Here is an 18,029-nt window from a genome sequence, read left to right as displayed (position 1 = left end):
GAGGGACAGCCTGTCCTCGGCAGGAGCGCTGACCAGAACGGAGGCTGGTGGTCAGCCTGGGGGGTCAGGGTTTCAGGTCCGAGGGAGGGTGGCTGGGGTGAGTTCTGGGTGTCCTCCCTAGTCACCTGTCCCTGTGCCTCTGCTCACTCACGCACGTTAATCCTCTAGCACCTTGTCTGCTGAACACTACTGAGCTGGCCTGTGCCAGGCACTGGGGACACAGGGACAGCTGCCCCGAGGCCCTGGCCTGGGAGCTTCAGTCTGGTGCCACCCCCAGGAGGAGGCGGAGGTGCCCAGGTCCTGGCCCAGCCCATTAGGGGGAGGGCTCCTGGAGGGGGAGGCACAGCTTGAGGCAGGGGCAGCAGCAACGGCAGGGGGACCCAGAGCAGGGAGTCTGGGTGGGCTGAGGGTGGGGAGGGCGGCAGGGGTGCCATCTAGGCAGCAGGAACTGCACCCCGGGGTCCCCAGGCGTGGAGGGCAGGGATAAGCAACGAGGCCAGGACCGAGCTAGAGATGGTGCCTGGGGTCTCAGTTGTCCCTAAGGGCGCAGAATGGTGCTCTTGGCCATGAGGGCATTGGGGAGCCACTGAGGATTCTGGGGGAGGGCGGTGCCGAAGCAGCTTCCCTGCCCCACCCCCAGGCTCCCCACTCAGGCAGGGCTAAACCTACACGCTCTCATTATCTCCTTGGAACACCGGTAGGGCCCGAGAGGGGCAGGAGCCTCTGGCCCATGAGGACCCCTGCCCCAGGCTGGCACGGGCACCCGGGGTCTTGCTGGGGGAGTGTGGACTCGTGTGGGTGGAATGTGGGGAGGATGGTGGGGGGACGGAGCCAGGGGAGGCTCGGGTTTTATGAGCTGAGTCACTGGCAGGGCCCACTGGGCCTCTTGCCCACCCTGGGGGCCTCGGAGGGGGCTCTTCGCTGTAGGAACCGAGGGTGGGGGTGGGGAGGTGCTAGAGTCCAGGAGGCTTGAGTGGCCCTCAGGGAAGACAAGCGCACAGGGACAATTTTGCCCTTGTCACCTCCACAGCCTGGCCGGGCCAGGCGGAGTGTGGCTCCGTCAGGGGTCAGGACCCTTTCCAGTGAGGTGGAGCAGTTTAGAGTGCGGGCTGCCCAGCCTGGTGGGGCCCCTCCCCCAGTACTGGAGCTGTGATTCTGTCCCAGGACTCATGGAGGACAGAAGTCTGCCATTCTGAGGGCAAAGTCACAAAAAGCAGCCCAAGAGCCAAGGGGGCTGGAGGGGAGCAGGGGACACTCTGCGAGGAGTGGCCCTCCTCTCGTTGCCTCTGGGGATGAGAACAGCGCTGGACCCCCGGCCGTGTGCCCGCTGTCTGCCCCGGGGCGGGGGGAGCGGGGAGGCCAGCCAGGGGCCACTGGGGTGGGGAAGCACAGGCTGGCTCTTCGGGAGGGCTCAGATCGCTGGAAGGGGTAGGGGGAGCCCCTGGCCCCGGGACTGCCTGGGCTGGGTGGGCAAGAAGACCCCTTGGGACCCTCGTGAGGCGTTAATGGCCACATGCCCCAGGGAGAAGTGACCTGGTATGTTTGGGGTGAGGGGCCTGGGAGGCCCTCTGCAGCCCTGGGTCTGAGCCCAGCTGAACCATGTACTTATGTGCTCGAGGTGGGACAACAGGCCTATGAAAGGCCCTAGGCCAAGCCCCTTCATCCTAGGAAGCACCGAGGCCTGTGTGTCCATGGGTTGTCACACAGGAAGGCTCTTCTTGAGATGTGCAACCCAGGCTGGGGGCGGGGACTCCTGGGGAGGCCTGTGGCAGCGACTGGGAGCTGGAGAAAGGAGGGGGAGGCTCAGCTGGGGCAGAATTTTTGATAAGTGAGTGTGTTTGGGGGGTGGGCTGGGAGACGCCCGCTCCTCCCCACCCCCGTGTCCTGGAGTGGCTCTGAAATGGCCCTGCTGGGCCAGGCCTGCTTTCTCTCTGGAAGCTTTGGGAACCCACTCCCAGACACATACCCCATAGCCTGGCCCGGGGCAGAGTGTCGGGTGCAAGGTCTTTCCCAGGTCCAGGGGCAGCTGATGGCCCACGCCCTGGACGCCGAGTTCAGCCACCAAAGGCTGCCCACCCAGGCCGTGAACCAGCTGCGTCCCCCGCAGGGCCTTGGACCTGCTTTCTATTTCTGAGCTCCTGTGGGGCCAGGATAGCGGTGTCTGTCTGTCTGTCTGCGTAGCGGGCCTCATGGGGGTGGCCCTGACTCCCAGGCTCTGCTGCCCTGGCTGTTGCGACACCCCTGTGGGGGCGGGGGCAGAGCCGGCGGGGACCTTGTCCATGTGGGGATGTGGCAGCTGCCCTGAGGCCGTCTGCATGGCCCTGTGCATCTCCCTCACAGGGGGCGGGGAGCCCTCCTGCAGCAGGCGAGGCTTGGGGTCGGGGACTGGATGAGCCGGGGTTGGCCCCTGCCTCCCTGGGGCACCCTGGACATGCCCCAGCCTGTCTCCTCCCTGCCTTGGGTCTGTCCCTCTGGGCAGCGGCGACAAAGCCCAGCCGGGTGGTGGGAGGATGTCCGGGTCACTGCCCGCAAAGGTCCTGCCTCCTCCTCAACCCCCGCTGCCCCAGGAGCGGGCAGCTGGTGGGAATGGGTGGAGGGAGGCTGGCCAACAGAAGTTGGCCAGGAAGGCGGCATTCTGGAAGGCCGGTGCCAGTTCTCTGGGGTGATGGGCGGAAGGGCACTGGGCAGTCGGGCAGGGGTGCAGGCCACAGCCCCCACCCAGGATCCTGAAACCCAATCTGCTCTGACATGGGAGAGCATGCCGGTGAGTTTGACACCAGGCCTCTTGGCTGCCCCCACTGACCGGACCGGGGTGGGGGGCAGGTGGGACCTTCTCGCACCTGGATCCTGGGAAGGGTCCGAGTGTGGGCTGGAGGGTTGCCCCAAGGCTGGGGGGTCTTCAGTGACGGACAGCGTGTGGGTCTACTGTCCTTGTAAAGCCTGAGACAGAACACAGGCAGTCCCCAGGCTCTACCGAAGCTGTTGTGAAGGTGACACCCCCTGCACTTTATAGAGAAGCGACTGGGTTTGGTGGGACCCGCCCTGGAGGCTGGGGTGCCTGCTCCTGCCAGACCTGGACCCTAGGCCTTGCTGATGGAATGCAGGGTGAGGGCGTCTCCCACCAAGGAAGGGCCCGTCCCCTGGAGCGGTCTGCTATGTTCTGGGCAGTCTTCCCAGGGGCCTCCGGGGCAGCTGGCCACCCACCCTTGCTGGTCATTGCCCCCCGCAGTGTGGGCTCACAGCCTGTCTGTGCCTGGCCCCGGGGCACTTGCTTAGGAAGGGCCACCCTCTTCCTCCTGTGGCCCCTCTAGGGCCCAGCCAGGACTTCAGAAGCTTTGGGGGCAGGGAGACAGTGCCAGACTCAGTCAGATCTAGGCTCAGGTCCTAGCTCAGCCCCTGACCAGCTGTGGCCTCACAGCCCAGCTTGCCCACCTGGAGTTGGGAACAGTGGCCCATCTGCTCTGCCAAACTCCTGGGGCTGTGTGGGGGTGGGGCGCGGCTTGGGGCTCCGTGTGTGACCATGACCAGGGCTCATCTCCGGCTGCAGCCAACTGCCAGGCACCCTGCCTGGGTACCCCTTGACCCTGGCCCCTCTTAAGAAAGGTCCTCACATGTCACAGACGGTCCTGTGAGCTCTGGGTCCTGCCCCAACCCTGACCCAGGGAGAGGTTTCTCTCTCCGATGGGGTGGGGGTACTGAGGCACCCCACCCCGAGCCCCGATCTCTCTCCCCTGGGAGCTGATGGTGTCTGGGATCCTCCGGGGGGTTGGGGGCTGTGGGCTGCTTCCTGCTTATGAGACGTGTCAGAAGGACAGAAGCCAGACCCTGGACGGTGTTTAGATGGGCGAGGGGCCGGGGTGGGTGGGCGGAGCTGGGGGAAGGAGGGAGAGCCAGCGGGAGTGACGTCCCTGCTCAGGCGGTCAGATGGCTGCCCTTGGCCAAGGTGTTTGCAGACCGAGCTACCCAGTTCCCACCCCGGTCTGGGTGCCCTCAGGCACGTCAGTGGAGGGCTGGGCTGAAGGCTGGGCCTTGGGCCCTGCTGTCCCTCCCATGGGCTGGACCCCAGGCTCTGGCCCCCACCCCGGCTGCTTTCAGAGCAAGCCCTGGGTGCAGACCCTGCCCTGCAGGCCCTTCTCCATCGGGGCTCGAGGGGCTTCAGTCTGGCAGGGAGATCGGTCAGCCAATTCAAGATTTAAATGGGCATGATGGTGAAGATGAAGATGAGGAGGAGGAGGACAGCGTAACTGGTCATTAGGACAGTGATTGTGGCCGCTGTGGCCGGCTCTTCCTGGGTGCAGGCGGAGCACAGGCCCACCGCGTGTCCACAGCGTGAGCCACCTGTGCACTGGGGTGTGCGGGTGTGAGCCGCTGTTGCCTGGTGTAGCAGGGCGTGTCCACTCCAACACAAAATTTAGAAACTGTGAAAGTTCTACATAGGACAAAGCTCGCAAGGTCTCCTGCCCTTTCAGCTGGGCGGCCTGGCTCAGGGTCCAGGAACCCCCAGAATTTGAGTGTGAAACTACCCACTTGTATGTTGAGGGTCTGCCAGAGCCTTTGAGCATCTGGGCCTCTCTCTGCAGGTGGGCAGGGGCCCTGCGGTCACAGGGGACAGTGGAGGGTCAGGGCCAGGACAGGCTTGGGAAGGCCTCTCTGCCCCAGCACACTGGACCCTCCTTTGAGGGCTGATTTCTTTTCTTTTTTTTTTAATTTTTAAAGTGTTATTTTTCAATGATAATTCACATTCAGTGGTATTTCATGTTAGTTTCAGGTGCACAGCACAGTGGTCAGACAGTTATATTCTTTACAAAGTGGCCCCCTGATATTTCCAGGACCCCTTGGTACCATACGTAGTTATTACAGCATCATTGACTATTCCTTATGCCGTGCTTTACATCCCCTTGACTATTTTGTAACCACCAATCTGTACTTCTTTTGGGGGGGGGGGGCGCTGATTTCTGACCGTAGCCTGGAGCCCTGAGAAGTTGGAGAGGCTGGGAGGAGGCCTCAGGAGCAGCGATAAGGGCACTTGGGGGTGACAGATTTGGATTCTAATCCTGGTCCCACTGCCGCGCTACCTGAGATGAGGCCCTTAGCCTCCCCGTGCCTCGGTTTCCCCATCTGCACGCCAAGGACTGCGGCGAGAAGCAAAGGAGACAGCAGATGTGCTGCAGGGTCGCGCACGGCCGCGTGGGGTCGAGTGGGCAGGTGCACGGAGGGCCGCTGGGGAGATTCCCTCAGTGATGCCCAGGCTGGGCCCATGGGAGGCTGAGCTGAGGGGTCTGGGCAGGGGCCTGGGCAACCCGGCAATTCTGACGTGCAGCCGGGTGACCGTGCCGGCCACACCTTGGCTCCTGCCAGTACACTGGGAGGCTGGTCCCAGCAGACACTGGCCCAGCGGCCCGCTATGCTCCTGGTTTCCAACCCAGGCGCTGGCTGACGCCTCATCACTTCGGAGGTTAGTCTCAGGGGGGCAGCGCCCCTTCTTCTACCCTCCATCCGCCGACCCCTCCATCTCTTCAAGAACAAATGGACTTTGTCCAGGGCCTTGCAGATAATTATTTTTCCCTCTGTAAATCAAACCCTGTTTCAATCCCGCTTTCCTCCTTCCGGCCCCAGCGCCCGCCGCCCCCTCCCTGCCCCACACCCCCACCACCAGGCCTGCGCCTTGTCTCCGGCCCAGCAGGTTTGTTTAGGCGGCTGACACTCCTCCTCCTGTCTCCTCCTCTGTTTACACCAGGGCTGTCATGGGAGCGCCAGGTGTGGGAGAGAGGCCTCAGTTTATTCTGGCTGGCAGAGAGAGGGTGGGGACCCCAGGGGGCTTCAGGGCACTCTTCCATACCGTGTCTTTGGTAGCACTGTCCCCAGCCCTGTCACTGTCCCCAATTCACAGGTGAGTCCTCGGAGGCTCAGAGGTCACTCAGCAGGCCAGGGATGGACCTGAGATATGCCCCCAGGTTTCTAGTTCCCTGCCCCCTCAAAGGAGGATCTCAGGAAGGCTTCCTGAAGGAGGCAGCACCTGAATTTTTTGAAGACTGAGGAACAAACCAGTGAGTGACTGGTTGAGGTTTTCCCCGCAGACAGGAGCCCTGGGCAGTGGCTGTCCAAGGAGAGGTGTGGCTGTCACCACTATCCAACTCCAGAACATTCCATCACCCCAAAAGGAAACCCTGCTCCCACGAAGAAGTCGCCCCATCCCCTCCCTGGGTCCTTGGCCACCACGACCTGCTTTCTCTCTCTGTGGACCTGCCTGTCCTGACGTTTCACAGAAATGGACTCACACGTGGCCTGGAGTCTGGACCCTCCCACAGCCCCCTGTCCTTTAGGTCCATGCACATGAGGCAGGTGCGAGCGCTTCACTCCGTCCCGGGGCCCCTGTCTGGACAGACCTGGTCTGCTCACCTTCCCGTAGGCTGGTGCTTTGGGGGCCTCTCCGCCCCTGCTGAGCACAGCTTCAGACCCCCTGGTGAGCTGGCGGGGGCGGGGAGGCACATACCTGGTGTTGCTCCCCCGGCCTTCCTCACACTGGTTGTTGTCTGTGCTGCTGCCTTCCCGGGACGTTAGCAGCCCTGCCTCAGGGCATGTGCAAGGTCAGGTGCATTCCGTGGTCGGACTGGAGGCTGCCACCCGTGGCACATGCCCATGGAGCTCCCTGGCATCTTTCCGTCACTGTTTCTGCCCGACACGGCTGTTGGCTCAGGGCTTGGCATGGGCCGGACACGCAGCAGAGGTTCAGAGGAAGCTCCCAGAATCATGGACAAATTCAAAGCAATAACTTGGGTCCCTCTGCGGAGTATTTTTGGGGAAAAAATATGCAGTTTTGTTTCCTTGGCTGCCCAAATGCCCCAGGTCCAGGTTGGGTGGTCTGTCTGCCCCCGCCCCCACAGCCTGACCCTGGGCCTGGAGCCAGGTGAGGGCACCCTCTGCAAACACAGGGTTGGGGACAGGCATGGGGGGGGCGGCGCTGGGTGGCTCCTGGTCCTTCCTGTGCTTCGTAAACTGGCTCCACGAAAATTCCCTGACAGGAGTTTCAGATGCTGCTGTTTCCAGGGCAGTAGACCAGTCACCCCCTCTGACAGGGGCATCTCTGCCCCCTTCTATCCCTGGAGCAGCCCCAGCGGGGCTTGGTTCCCTCCAAGGAAGGGGTACTCACCGCCTCGCCAAGTGTGGGGTCCACTTATTTTTTAAACCAGAACATTTACCGTGGGGCTAATCATTGAAATCCTTGAGGTGAACTGGCTGCTGCAAAGCCCAGGGCTGCTGGCTGGGAGCCCGAGGCCCCTCGCCAACCCGGTGCCTCCCACAGCATGCCCCTGTCGGGGGTGCTAGGCCGCTCCTGTCCCCCCAGCGTACCGAGTGCTTTGCCACTCTGCCCAGGCTGCCTGCCTACCCGGGGGCCCTGCCACCTCCTGCAAGCCCCACGCGAATGGGACCAGACCCTGAGCATCTGCAGGTCTGGGGACAGCAGAGCCTGCTTACAAGAACTGGGGAGCTGGGGGTCTGGGGGAGTGTTCCTAGCCAAGGGCAGCCACTCCTCCTGCCTGAGGGGCTGTAGCCAGAGTCCCCATGGGCTCTCCTGGTGCGTGGTGGGGCGGCGAGGGCTCTGCAGTTGGCACCATCTGGTCCAGAACATCATGTTTGTCGGTGACTGTTTGGATATGCCCGTGACAAGGAGCTCAGCACATTGGGAGGCCACATTTTCAGCAATGACAGCTTCCTGAGAATGAGGGTTCAGCCTCCCTAGAAAGGCTCCCATGGAAGGAGGTCAGCAGCCCCAGGTGGTGAGACAAGTTGGCAGTCCAGTCCCATCCTTTTTAGAGCTGCGCTGCCCCCTGGTGGCTGCCGCACACAGGTGCTGAAGCTTTCTGGTCTCTGCATCTCCCTGGGTGCCCCCTGCTGGGGATGCAGGGGACCGCGCCCGCCCCCTCCCCCCCCAACCCGCTTTCACCGATGGAGACGGTTGGTCCTGGAAGAGGCCTCGGAGTCCCAGGACCCAGCCGCAAGAAGTCCAGGGTGTCAGTCCAGGAGGGTCTGACCTTTCACCCCCACACGGTGGGGAGAGCAGGTGTTCGGACCCTGGGCTCACCCCACCTGTTCAGCAACCAAGCCCAGAGAACCCTACTGGGTACAGTCCATGGTTGGGGTGCCCCAGGGGGCACTGAAGGGGTTGTTGCCCCCCTCAGAGAAGTTTGTACCCAGGAGATAGGAGTACAATACCTGTGGGAGGAAAAGAGTGAGGCTGGGAGGCTTCCTGGAGGAGGAAACATTTACTCTGGTCCCTGAAGGGGGAGTGCAGTTAGGGCTTGTCCAGGGTGGGCTGGGGGGTTATAGGCCCAGGGGAAAAAGATAGAACCACCGGGGGGCTGGCACCCAGGTAGAGGGTCCCCCATGTACGAGACCCGAGTCTTCAGGGGGAGCCCCCCCAGAGAGAGCAGCGTGTTGGTGACTGGGCTGGGGACTCCAACAGCCAGGATGGAAGGATTTGCTTTCCACCTGTCCTCAGCCCCTGAAGCTTGCCCACCTCACCCACATAGGTTTGGAAGCGCCCCTCGGTCCTTGGGGGCCCTGGGTTGGGGAGGGCACCTCACTCGCCCCCACCTACCCTCCCGGAGCTCCTGACAGTCCCTCATGTGTCTGATGCTGGGCAGGAACCCTCCCTGCCCCTCACTCTCCAGGGGCCCCTCTCAGACCCTGGTGGGACCCGCAGGGCTGAGTCCAGCTCAACACCCAAACCAGGTAAGCAACCCCTGCTGGCAACACTGAGGGTCCCAGTCCTGTCCTTCCAGGCTAAAGAAGGTCCCTGGATTGGGAGACAGGACGGGAGGAGGAGGACAAAGGTGGGGAGGGCCCGTGGGGCTGGGAGAGGGCCCTTCCTCAGCCTGTGCAGCCAGCTTGCCCACAAGGGGGCGCCCACGCAGCGTGCCTGACGCCCGTTTCCTGGCCAGCACCCAGAGGGGCCACCCCAGGACTTTCAGCTCTAACTGTTCGGTCAGGAACGTGGGTGCCGTGGATGTCCAGGCTCTGTCCTGGTGGGAGCCCTGGATGATGGGATCTTCTGGCCTCTGACTCTCCCTGCTGTGGCATCCCGGGGGCACAGGCCAGGAGGTGGGCTCGACCTGGTGCACAAGGGGGCTCCAGTTACAGAGCTGGAGGACCCCAAGAGCGGAGGGGTCCAGGGGCCAGTGGGGTTGGTGGGGGGCACCCTTGGTTGGGGCCCCTTTGCACATACTGGAGCATTCTGCCCCACTCACCTGCCTAACATCTGCTTGGCCTGCAGGCCCCCCTGTGGACTCTCCCTGGGGGGCTGTCTGGGTGGGCTCCTGGGCTGCAGTCTGCAGCCCTGGGCCCGCCCAGCACAGTGCTCAGGAAGTGTCAGCTCCATGAGGAGTGTAAGCCAGCAAGCAGGAAACCCTGCCCCTGTAGGGAATCCTGCTCAAATCCCGCCCCCCCGACCCCCTGTAGCTCCCATGCCCCACTCCATCGAGAGCAGCGGCACTTCTAGGGGAGACCCCTTCCCCGCAGGGAGCCGAGCCCCCCACACTGCCCCTCTCCTAGGCAGAGCCTGTGCAGCTTGCTGGCCCCTGAAGCCACCCTGCTCTCCCCTCTCTGTCTCAGGGCTGGCTCATGGGACCTACGGAACTGTCCCAGAGGGCCGTGTGGGACTCCGGGCCTGACTCTGAATGCAGCTCGCTCTCCCAGACGGCTCCGCCCGGGGACGCCAGCCCATGGCAACCCCTCCAAGGTCTGCTCAGCGTGGAGGGTCAGGGATGGGCCAGCCTGGCAGCTGGGATAGTGAACCGCTTGGAAGCAGGTCTCCCTGACACCCAGGAACTTCCAGATGGTGTGGCCCCTGCCCGACCACCCCCAGGAGTGCTGCTGGGACCCCGCCCCACAGGCCCTGAGAGAGTGGACAGGGGATGGCTGCCATTTTCAGCTACTAAGTTTGAGTGACTTGTTTCACAGCATAAAGAGCCAACGCTCAGCAGACACACAGGTGAGGTCTCTAGACCGTCATTGCAGACTTGGGCAGGAGGGCGGTGAGAAACTGCACCACAGCTCCTTCACCCCAAGTCCTGCCTCTCGGGGTCCGGGTTCCTCTTCCTATTCAGTTCCCTGTGAGCCCGACCTGACACGGGGACTTGGGCACACTTGTGGGGCGACCCCAGGGGAAGGAGGGGCAGGACAGCCAGTGCCCAGGAGCATCATGGGGGCCCACCCCGTATCCAGGCCTTCTGGAGAAGGGTGGTCTGTCTGCAGATGGCAGGCTGGGGTGCATACCCCCTGGCAGGGCTATCCTGGGCGTAACAGCTTCGGGGCTCGGCCTGACCTGGGGGCAGGGCTGTAGGGTGAGGAAGGAATGAGCATGCAGCTGCAGCTGAGCTGGGGGTGGGCAGGGTGTGGGGCATGGCTACCAGGCTGCAGCCCCTGAGGCCACTCTTCTCGCTCCACCAGTAGTCCCGAACCCGTTATGACCCCACTTTGTGGATGGGGAAACTGAGGCGAGGAGAGTTTAAAGCGTATTGCCCCGTGTTGGGCTCAAAAGCTGCCGCTGGTGCTCCCGGCTCCTGGAGGCTGGCTCTTGCCCTCCTGCCTGGCCCTGCCCCTTCCAGGGCCAGACCCGCTGGGCTGGAGGCCGCTTTCTGGAAATCTACTTAGCACTGACCTGCCTTTGTCCTCCTCAGAGCTCATCTGCTAATCCTGTCTGTCTGGATCCTCCACACCCACCTCCTCCTGGGGGCCCCTGCTTGGCCACACTGCTGCCAGTGGTGGGCGGATCCAGAGAGGGGGCCGGGCTGGGATGGGACCTTCCACACTGGGAGGACTTGGGCGCCTGGAATTCTGGCCGGTCCTCTGATTCCACCTTTCCTGCTTGGCCTTCACCTCTGACCCCAGGACTCCTCACACCTCCTCTTCCTGGCCCGCCCACCCCCTCACAGCAGAGGTGTTTCTGGTCTTCACAGGCCTGGGTTCGAATCCCAGCTTCAGGCTCCCAGGCTGCAGAGTGGCAGTGGGGTCCCTCCACTGTGGGGCGTGGCCAGGCCACGCAGATGCTGGGTGGTCCTTGAGGGGGCACACAGGCCCCCCAGGACTTCTGGTGTCTCTGTGCAGGGGCACCATTGCTGACACGGGTGGTGGGTGGTCTGGACCCGCAGGCCACAGGATGTATTCCAGGGCTCGGGTTCTGGGGGCTCGGCAGCAGGAGCCGCAGAATGCTCTAGAGCAGGGTGGTAGGATGGAGCAGGGCCTGTAGGGGTCCAGCTTCCCTGGGGTACGGTCCTAGAAGTGGGGGCGTTGGAAGGAAGGCTCTGACCACGGGGCCCGGGGGCCGTGGGTGCGTGGCTGGGGGCTGAGGTCCGGGCTGAGGGCTCAGGGATGGGGGCTGCTGCAGTCTCCCCAGTGTCCCCTGTGGGGCGGCCCAGGGTGACAGGGTAGCTTCTGGAGACTCTTCCCTCAGTCTCAGTTTTCCCTTCTGCAGAATGGGCCTTGGACCTGCTGTCCCCGCTCCTGCCCCCACCCCCAGCCCGGCCCGGGAGCAGAGGAGTCTGTTCCCACGCCCTCTTGAGCAGAGACCCCAGAGCTCAGCTGCCCAGCGTGGGGCGGCCCTGCCCCGCCTGATTCCCATGGGACCGGTGCTCCCGGCCACTCTCTGGGGCCCGGCCTGTGACTCAGGCTTCCTGGAAGCCGCACAGGGGTGGAGGGGGGCAGAGGACTCCCTGTTACCCTGCCCCGATTGCCCCCGTGTGGTCCATCACCACCCCCATGGTCACACACAGTGGGGCTCTCCTGCTTGTCAGCTCTGCCCCCACGGCCCCCCATACCCCCCCAACCGAAGGTCCCCTGCCAGCTGGTGCTGGGACAGCAGCCCCTCCTCTCTCCCTCTCTGGTCCGGCTCTGCCAAAGCAAACGCTTTCTCTCCCTCCTGTCCCAGCCGGGTCAGCCACTCAGTGTCCTCTGGGCTTCACTTTCCTCTGGCCCGTTGCCCGGGGTCCCATCTGCGGAAATCACCATGCAGAACTCAGGGGGCGCCTGGGCGTGCCTGGGACTCCCCACAAGGACCCCACTGTCCCGTCCAGATGGCCCAGGTCTGCCAGGCTTCCTCTGAGTGACCCTGGGCCTGCTCTTTCCTTCCTGGGCCTCAGTTTTCTTGTCTGGAGAATGGGGAGCTGGAGACCACGGACCCCACAGCAGACTTGGGGGGGTTCCGCAGGCTTGCCGTCACGCTGAGAACTGCAGCCTTGGGCAGTCACCTGTGGGTGCTGGGTCAGTGCTCCATGGTGTAGTTCTTCCAATCCCAGTGTTGGGGGCGCCCCGGAAACCCTGACTGGGGGGTCCAGGCCCAGGATGTGTCCTTGATGGCGCGAGAGCAAAGGGCCCAAACGCTCTGTTCAGCCCCTTGCTGGAAATCTCCCTTCACGTGCGCCCCGCATCCCCTCCTGACCCTCCTGTGGGCCCAGGGCCCGGGTCTGGATGGGCCCCTGATGTGCCAGCACCCTCGGGTGGCCTCTCACAAGCAGGGCTGTGGGCAGGTGGGGATGTGCATCTGGTCATCCAGGTGAGCTCCTCCTGATCCTGTAGGTAGAACCTTGGGCCCTGGGCTCCTCCATCTTGACCTTGCAACTGTACCTCTGGAGGAGGCTGCCCAGGCCTGTCCTGGCCCCTGTGTGTGGGGGTGGAGGCAGAGAGAGGAGTGCCTGATCCTGAGAGGGGCCCATGGGTGAATAGGACCCACAGGAGACAGCAGTCACCTTCCTGAAGCGTGTGGAGGAGCAGGGAGTCAAGGCAGGCTTCCTGGAGGAGGGGGCATCTGGCTTGGCTAGAAGGATGTGGACATCACAGTGGCTGGAGGATGGGGCCTCAGGAGGGGGAACTGAGTGAAGGCAGGCCCCCCCCAGGGCTCGGGGCCTGAGTTAACAGCTCCAAGGGAGCCAAGTGGCAGCACTGTGGGTCTCCACTGGGCAGGCAGGGAGCTGTCCCGGGCACCTCTGTCCACTCTTGTGGGCAGCACTGTTTCCCAGATGGGCAGGCTGGGTGTCTGAGGTTGAGACCCCTGCCAGGGGGACAGGTGGGGAAGTGGGCTGCTGTAGCTGGGGTTGTGCAGTGCTCGGCTGTGGCCTTTTTCACAGATCGGCCAGAGAGGGGCCTCCAGGTGTGTGGGGGAGGGGTGGGGACCCTCACAGCTGCTCATCTGCTCTCTGGCCGCGGTTTCCTGGTCGAGGAAATGTGCAGAGAGGACCGGCCTCAGCTGGCGCAGTGACGGGCTGGCCGTGGAAGGGGCATCTGGTGAGCAGAGAGGCAGTCCTAGTGTTACCGCCCATCTATGCCTCAGTTTCCTCTTCATAAGTGGGGGTGTGTAGCCCTTTTCTGGGGACGTTAAGAGGGGCAAGAGGGGGCACACTTGTCCAGGTGCACCGGAGCCGCAGTTGGGGCTCTGCGAGCGGGACACCCTGCCCTCCTGGCTCTCACCGCCCCTCCCTGCCGTGGCAAAAGTGGTGGCTGGGCTGTTCCCACGGGCCGCCTCTGCAGGGCAGCCAAAGGAAGCCATCTGGAGGCCTAGTCCACCCTTCCCCCGACCATCCTGGCAGGAAGTCACCGGAAGGGCTGTCCCTTGGGGCCCTCAGGCCTGTGAGGACAGAGGACAGCCAGAGCTGGGGGTCCCTGGGTAGAGCGAGGGGGGCAGGGAATGAGGAGGAGACAAAATGGGCAGAGCTGGTGGCTCTGGAGTCCACATGGCTACCGTACAGACCGAACTGTTCATAGAGCGTGTCCATCTGTCTGTCCACCCCCTGAGATGCCCCTTCCGCACAGGAGCCCCAGGTGAGGCCCCACAGGGGGTCAGTGTCTCAGGATACGTGGATTCGGCCTGTCTGTTGCAGAGGTCGTGGCTCTTCCTCTCTGCTCCCAGCCCCTCTCTCCCCACCCCTCCCCCATCACCCCTCGGGCCTGGACAAGCCTGGAGAGGGATCAGAGCCTGGGCTTCCGCCCCTTGGGACGCGCCCCGCTACCCACTAACTGGCCTGAGTGTGGCTGCCTGGGCCTGGGGACCGTTCCCACAGACGCTGCCAGCTGGGCCTGCCCGGCCAAGAAGGGACACTGACCCCACGGGGCCCCATGTACCGTGTTCTTGGCTGCCCAGGCGTCTGTCTTCAGACAGACCTGGTGGGCTGGGGGGCCAGACAGCCCCACCCCAGCAGCCACAGGAGGGGGGCCAAGGAGCAGGCCCAGGAGGCCCTTCTTCCCCTCCCCCCCCGCCCCTCCCTTTGAGAGCCTCTGGGTCAGGGTCCTCAGAGGCACAGCCCTCCTGAGAATGTGCTGGGGTCTCAGGGCCTGCACGCCTCCCCCACCCCCGTGAGGAAGTGAGCGTGAGAACCAGGGCCCGGGGCAGGATCCGGGATCCCGAGCAAGCCGCCGGGAAGCCTGTCCATTGGCCAGTCCTGGGCCACCGTGCATGTTCTGGGGACATCGGTGTGCTCAGGACAGGCGGCCACCGGCACGTCCCAGGAGGGTCGCTGGCGGTTCCCAAGCACAGACTCTGGGACATAGCCTGACAGCTGCCTCCTGGGCCCCACTTGCAGCGGATCGGCTACCTCCCGAGGCAGAGCCAGGCTGAGCCCAGGTCTGAGTGGGGCTGGCCTTGGCCCACTGCCCCCGCTGCCGTGGGAGGGGGGGCCGGGCGGACCAGCATGCTGGCCGCCTGCGTGCTGCCGCCGCGCAGTCCCTCCGGGTGGAATGTGCGCGGACCTGGAGTGACCCCTGTGTCCGTCAGCCAGGGAGCAGATGGCACACTGTGGCCTTTCCACACCGTGGGGTACCACCCAGCCACAGGAAGGAGTGGTGTCCAGACATGGGCCACACGGTGGATGAGCCGTGAAGACGCGGTGCCGGGTGACAGGGGCCAGCCTGAGACGCCACATGTGGTCCCACCATGTGTCTGGCCGGAGGAGGCAGGCCCAAAGCCACAGGAAGTGGTTCAGTGGCTGACAGAGGGTGGGGGAGGTGTGGGGAGGGACTGCTAATGGATGTGGGGTTTCTTTGGGGAGCGATGGAATGTTCTGGAATGAGGGTGTGGGTGACAATCACAAAACCCTCACCGCACTGAAAACCACCAGAGCGCACACTTGAAACTAGATAAAACGGTGAGTGTCGTGTTCTGTGAATTTTAGCTCCATTGCAAAGATTAACCTACCTCCCCTGCCTGCACAGCCGGGCCTGAGCAGACTCTCGGTTCAAGTCCGCAAAATAGGATTAAGCTGCTCTGCTGACAGCTGCCCGGCTCAGGGATGAGGGGACATGGTAGGGGTCCCAGTGCTGGAACCCAGGCCCGCGTCCCTCCTCCTGCCTAGGCGCCTTGCCTCCTCGGTGAGTTTTGTGGAGCGAATGAAGGAGTGGAGGTGCAGGGACAGGCGCCCTGCGTCACCCCCGACGAGTGTGGCCTGCTTTCCTGTTGGTGGGGGTTTGCCTCCTGTCGATCCTCAGAGCCTGGGTGGTAGGTGGCCAGCACACGCTCATACCCGCTGAGGGGCTGCCTGGTGGGGGGTGGAGCGTCGGTGGCCACAGTGTCCTTTGGGTCCTTGCCTGCCAGGGACTCACGGAGCCGCTGAGGGGCCGGATGGGGTCCTGTGGGCCTGGGCTTGGCCACTGCTGAAGTGAGTCCCTGGCCTGTTCTGTCTCCACACGCTCTTCTCCCAAGAGAACGGGCCAGGGAGGAAAGGTCAGCGGATAGGGTCCACAGCAGGACCTTGGCACCTTGGGGGACCTGCAGGCTAGCCTCTTTGTGGCCTGAGGACAGCGACCTGCTTGCTAGGCCTTGGTGCCCCTCTTGCACAGTCTCTTTGGGGGTACAGGGCGGGGGGTGGGCTACCTCTCTCTGCCAGGCCAACCCAGAAATAGCCGTGACCTTCCATACCCAGCTTGGCAGAGCCAGGGCCGCGAGGCCTACGTTCGCCCAGCCGAGTCCTTGCAGGGTGGTGGGGCGGGTTATTTTGGAAGTGGCCTCCAAGGCCGGGCCAGAGCTCTTTCCCGCGGCTCCTGCAGGCTCCTCTGACGTGCGTCCACCAGGACCTTGGCCAGCGGCCCTGGCTACCTCGGTGATCTTGCTCCCCGTTCGGGCCCGCCTGACCCCCGTGGCCTGTGTTACAGGCGGGGCGGCGGGGTGGGGTGTGGACCCCAGGGAATAAAGCAGGAGCTGGATGAAGGGCCTTCCGGAGCCCTGACATCTGTTGAGGGGCCTCTGTTTCCCCTTTAGGGGCTGTTCTAAGGAGAAAATTCACATAGAAAGTGCTCACCCGGGACTGGATCTGAACCCTGGCTCAGCCCCGCCCAGTGCATGGCCTCGCCCACAAAAGGGGGTGGGGGTGCCTTCCAGGACTGTTGAGGATGGATGTGGGGAGGAGGGGTCTGTGCCGAGGTTGCCATGTGAAGCCATTACATGGAGGGGACCTTAGGCTTCCCCCCACTTCCCAGAACTGGACACCGGGCCCAGGGAAGGGACGTTCATGGGACAAATGAATACTAGTGGGCCGGGCAGGGGCTGCGTGTGGACTCAGAGCCGTGGGCAGCCCACGGGCCTGTGTTCCACCTGGGCCTCGGCCTCCTCTCCTGAGACATGGGCAGTGTGTGCCTGCCTCCTGCTCTGGCCAGGCTCCTGGGTGTGCTGGTGAGCGGAAGGGGTCACTGCACCATGATGCCCCCAGGCCCAGCCACCCTGGGGGCCCACAAGTTTGCTGGGCCTCCCGCTGACAGTGCCCTAAGTCTGAGGACAGGCTAGCTTGCTGCTCACCTCCCAAGTGGGTACAGGGTGGCTGGGTGGGCACAGGACATTGGCTGCTCTGTCTGAGGGTGCTTGGGTGGGATCTGACCCTTCCTCCTTTGGGCAATGACAGGGAGGGGCTGCATGGCTGGCCAGGTGCTGGCTGCAAGCTGACAGCCCTTCTCCTGCTCAGGGGTCCTGCCTCGGCACTGTCCGGGGTCCCAAAGAGCCATAGCTGCCCCTCCACGGAGAGGGTCTGGGGTCTAAGGCCTGGCTCTATTCAGGTGGGTGCATCGAATCCAGTGAATTCTGAATCTTTGCTGCAGACGGGGCTTAACAGGAGACCACGCATTGCATGCGTGTCCTGCCCCTGCCCACCGGAGCACGTGACACCTCGGCAGGCACTGGGGGGCTGGGCACCCTTGGGGTGCAGTTCCTATTTTCTCACCTGTGGGTAAGAACTTGGTGGGCGGCCTCCTCCGGCCAGCCAGAGGGATCGTTGGCCACAGGGACCCTCTCTGAGGGTCCCAGCACCCACGCTGGCTCTCCGAGGCCTGACCTGGAGCCTGGTTTGTGGCCCTGGGTTTCTTTGTCTGCTGAGGGTCCTGAGCGCACTGCACAGGAGGCTCAGAGCGCCCGGCCCAGGCCTCCTCGCTCGTGGCAGGGCTGAGCTGGGGCCCTGCCAGGGGGGCGTCTGAGGGCCTCTCAGGGGCCATTAGCTCCAAGTGGGTCTTGAAACTCTGCTGGCACTTCACACCCGCTCTGGGCACGACATGCAGGGGCCTCAGCGGCATGGGGCCTGGTGCCAGGAATCAGCGCCAGCCACCCGGGCCTGGGAGGGAAGTGCCCTCGACTGAGGCTGCAGGTCTAACGCCGAGACCAGGGCTGGCTTTTGAAGCTGGGTGCCCTGTGTCTGGCATCCTGGGGACCCAGAGTTCCCAGCCAGACGACCCCTGTTCTAGATAAGCAGGCTCTGGGTGGGAGCCGCCGTGAGCCTCTGAGAGAACCAGGCACCCAGGATGGGGGGCTCTGCGCACGGGGTGGGTGGCACTGCAGAGCCTGCAGAACACTGCTCCCGGACGCCCAGGTCAGCCCAGCGAGGGACCAATGCAGTGCCGGCAGCCGAGGGCCCTGCCTGTCCGGGGGGAGGGTGTGGACCCTTGGGTGAGTCCAGTCTTGTCCACTCCCAGATGAGACCGCTGGCTGGGGCCAGGGAGGGGCAGCGCACCGCTGTCCTCTGGGCACTGAGGCAGGGCCCCCAGCCTCAGAAAGGGGGGCAACCCAT

At 63.9% G+C, this 18,029-nt stretch overlaps 1 protein-coding gene across 2 annotated transcripts in view; it reads left to right on the top strand.

Annotated features, from left to right (window-relative positions):
* The first annotated feature begins 2,617 nt into the window (after positions 1–2,617).
* Positions 2,618–18,029, top strand: part of PTP4A3 (protein tyrosine phosphatase 4A3) — a 29,033-nt gene continuing 13,621 nt past the window's right edge. The window contains exon 1 of one of the 2 annotated variants that reach the window (XM_053930271.2): positions 2,618–2,764. The gene's annotated coding sequence lies outside the window, so the exon portion shown is untranslated. Of the gene's footprint in view, positions 2,765–15,297; positions 15,355–18,029 lie in introns of those variants that run through there. The other variant, XM_053930274.2, reaches the window with a different exon arrangement.

This window comes from Desmodus rotundus, chromosome 8 (genome assembly GCF_022682495.2).
Source record: "Desmodus rotundus isolate HL8 chromosome 8, HLdesRot8A.1, whole genome shotgun sequence".
In the NCBI taxonomy this organism is placed as follows: Eukaryota; Metazoa; Chordata; class Mammalia; order Chiroptera; family Phyllostomidae; genus Desmodus; species Desmodus rotundus.
This window is presented reverse-complemented; position numbering and strand designations above follow the sequence as displayed.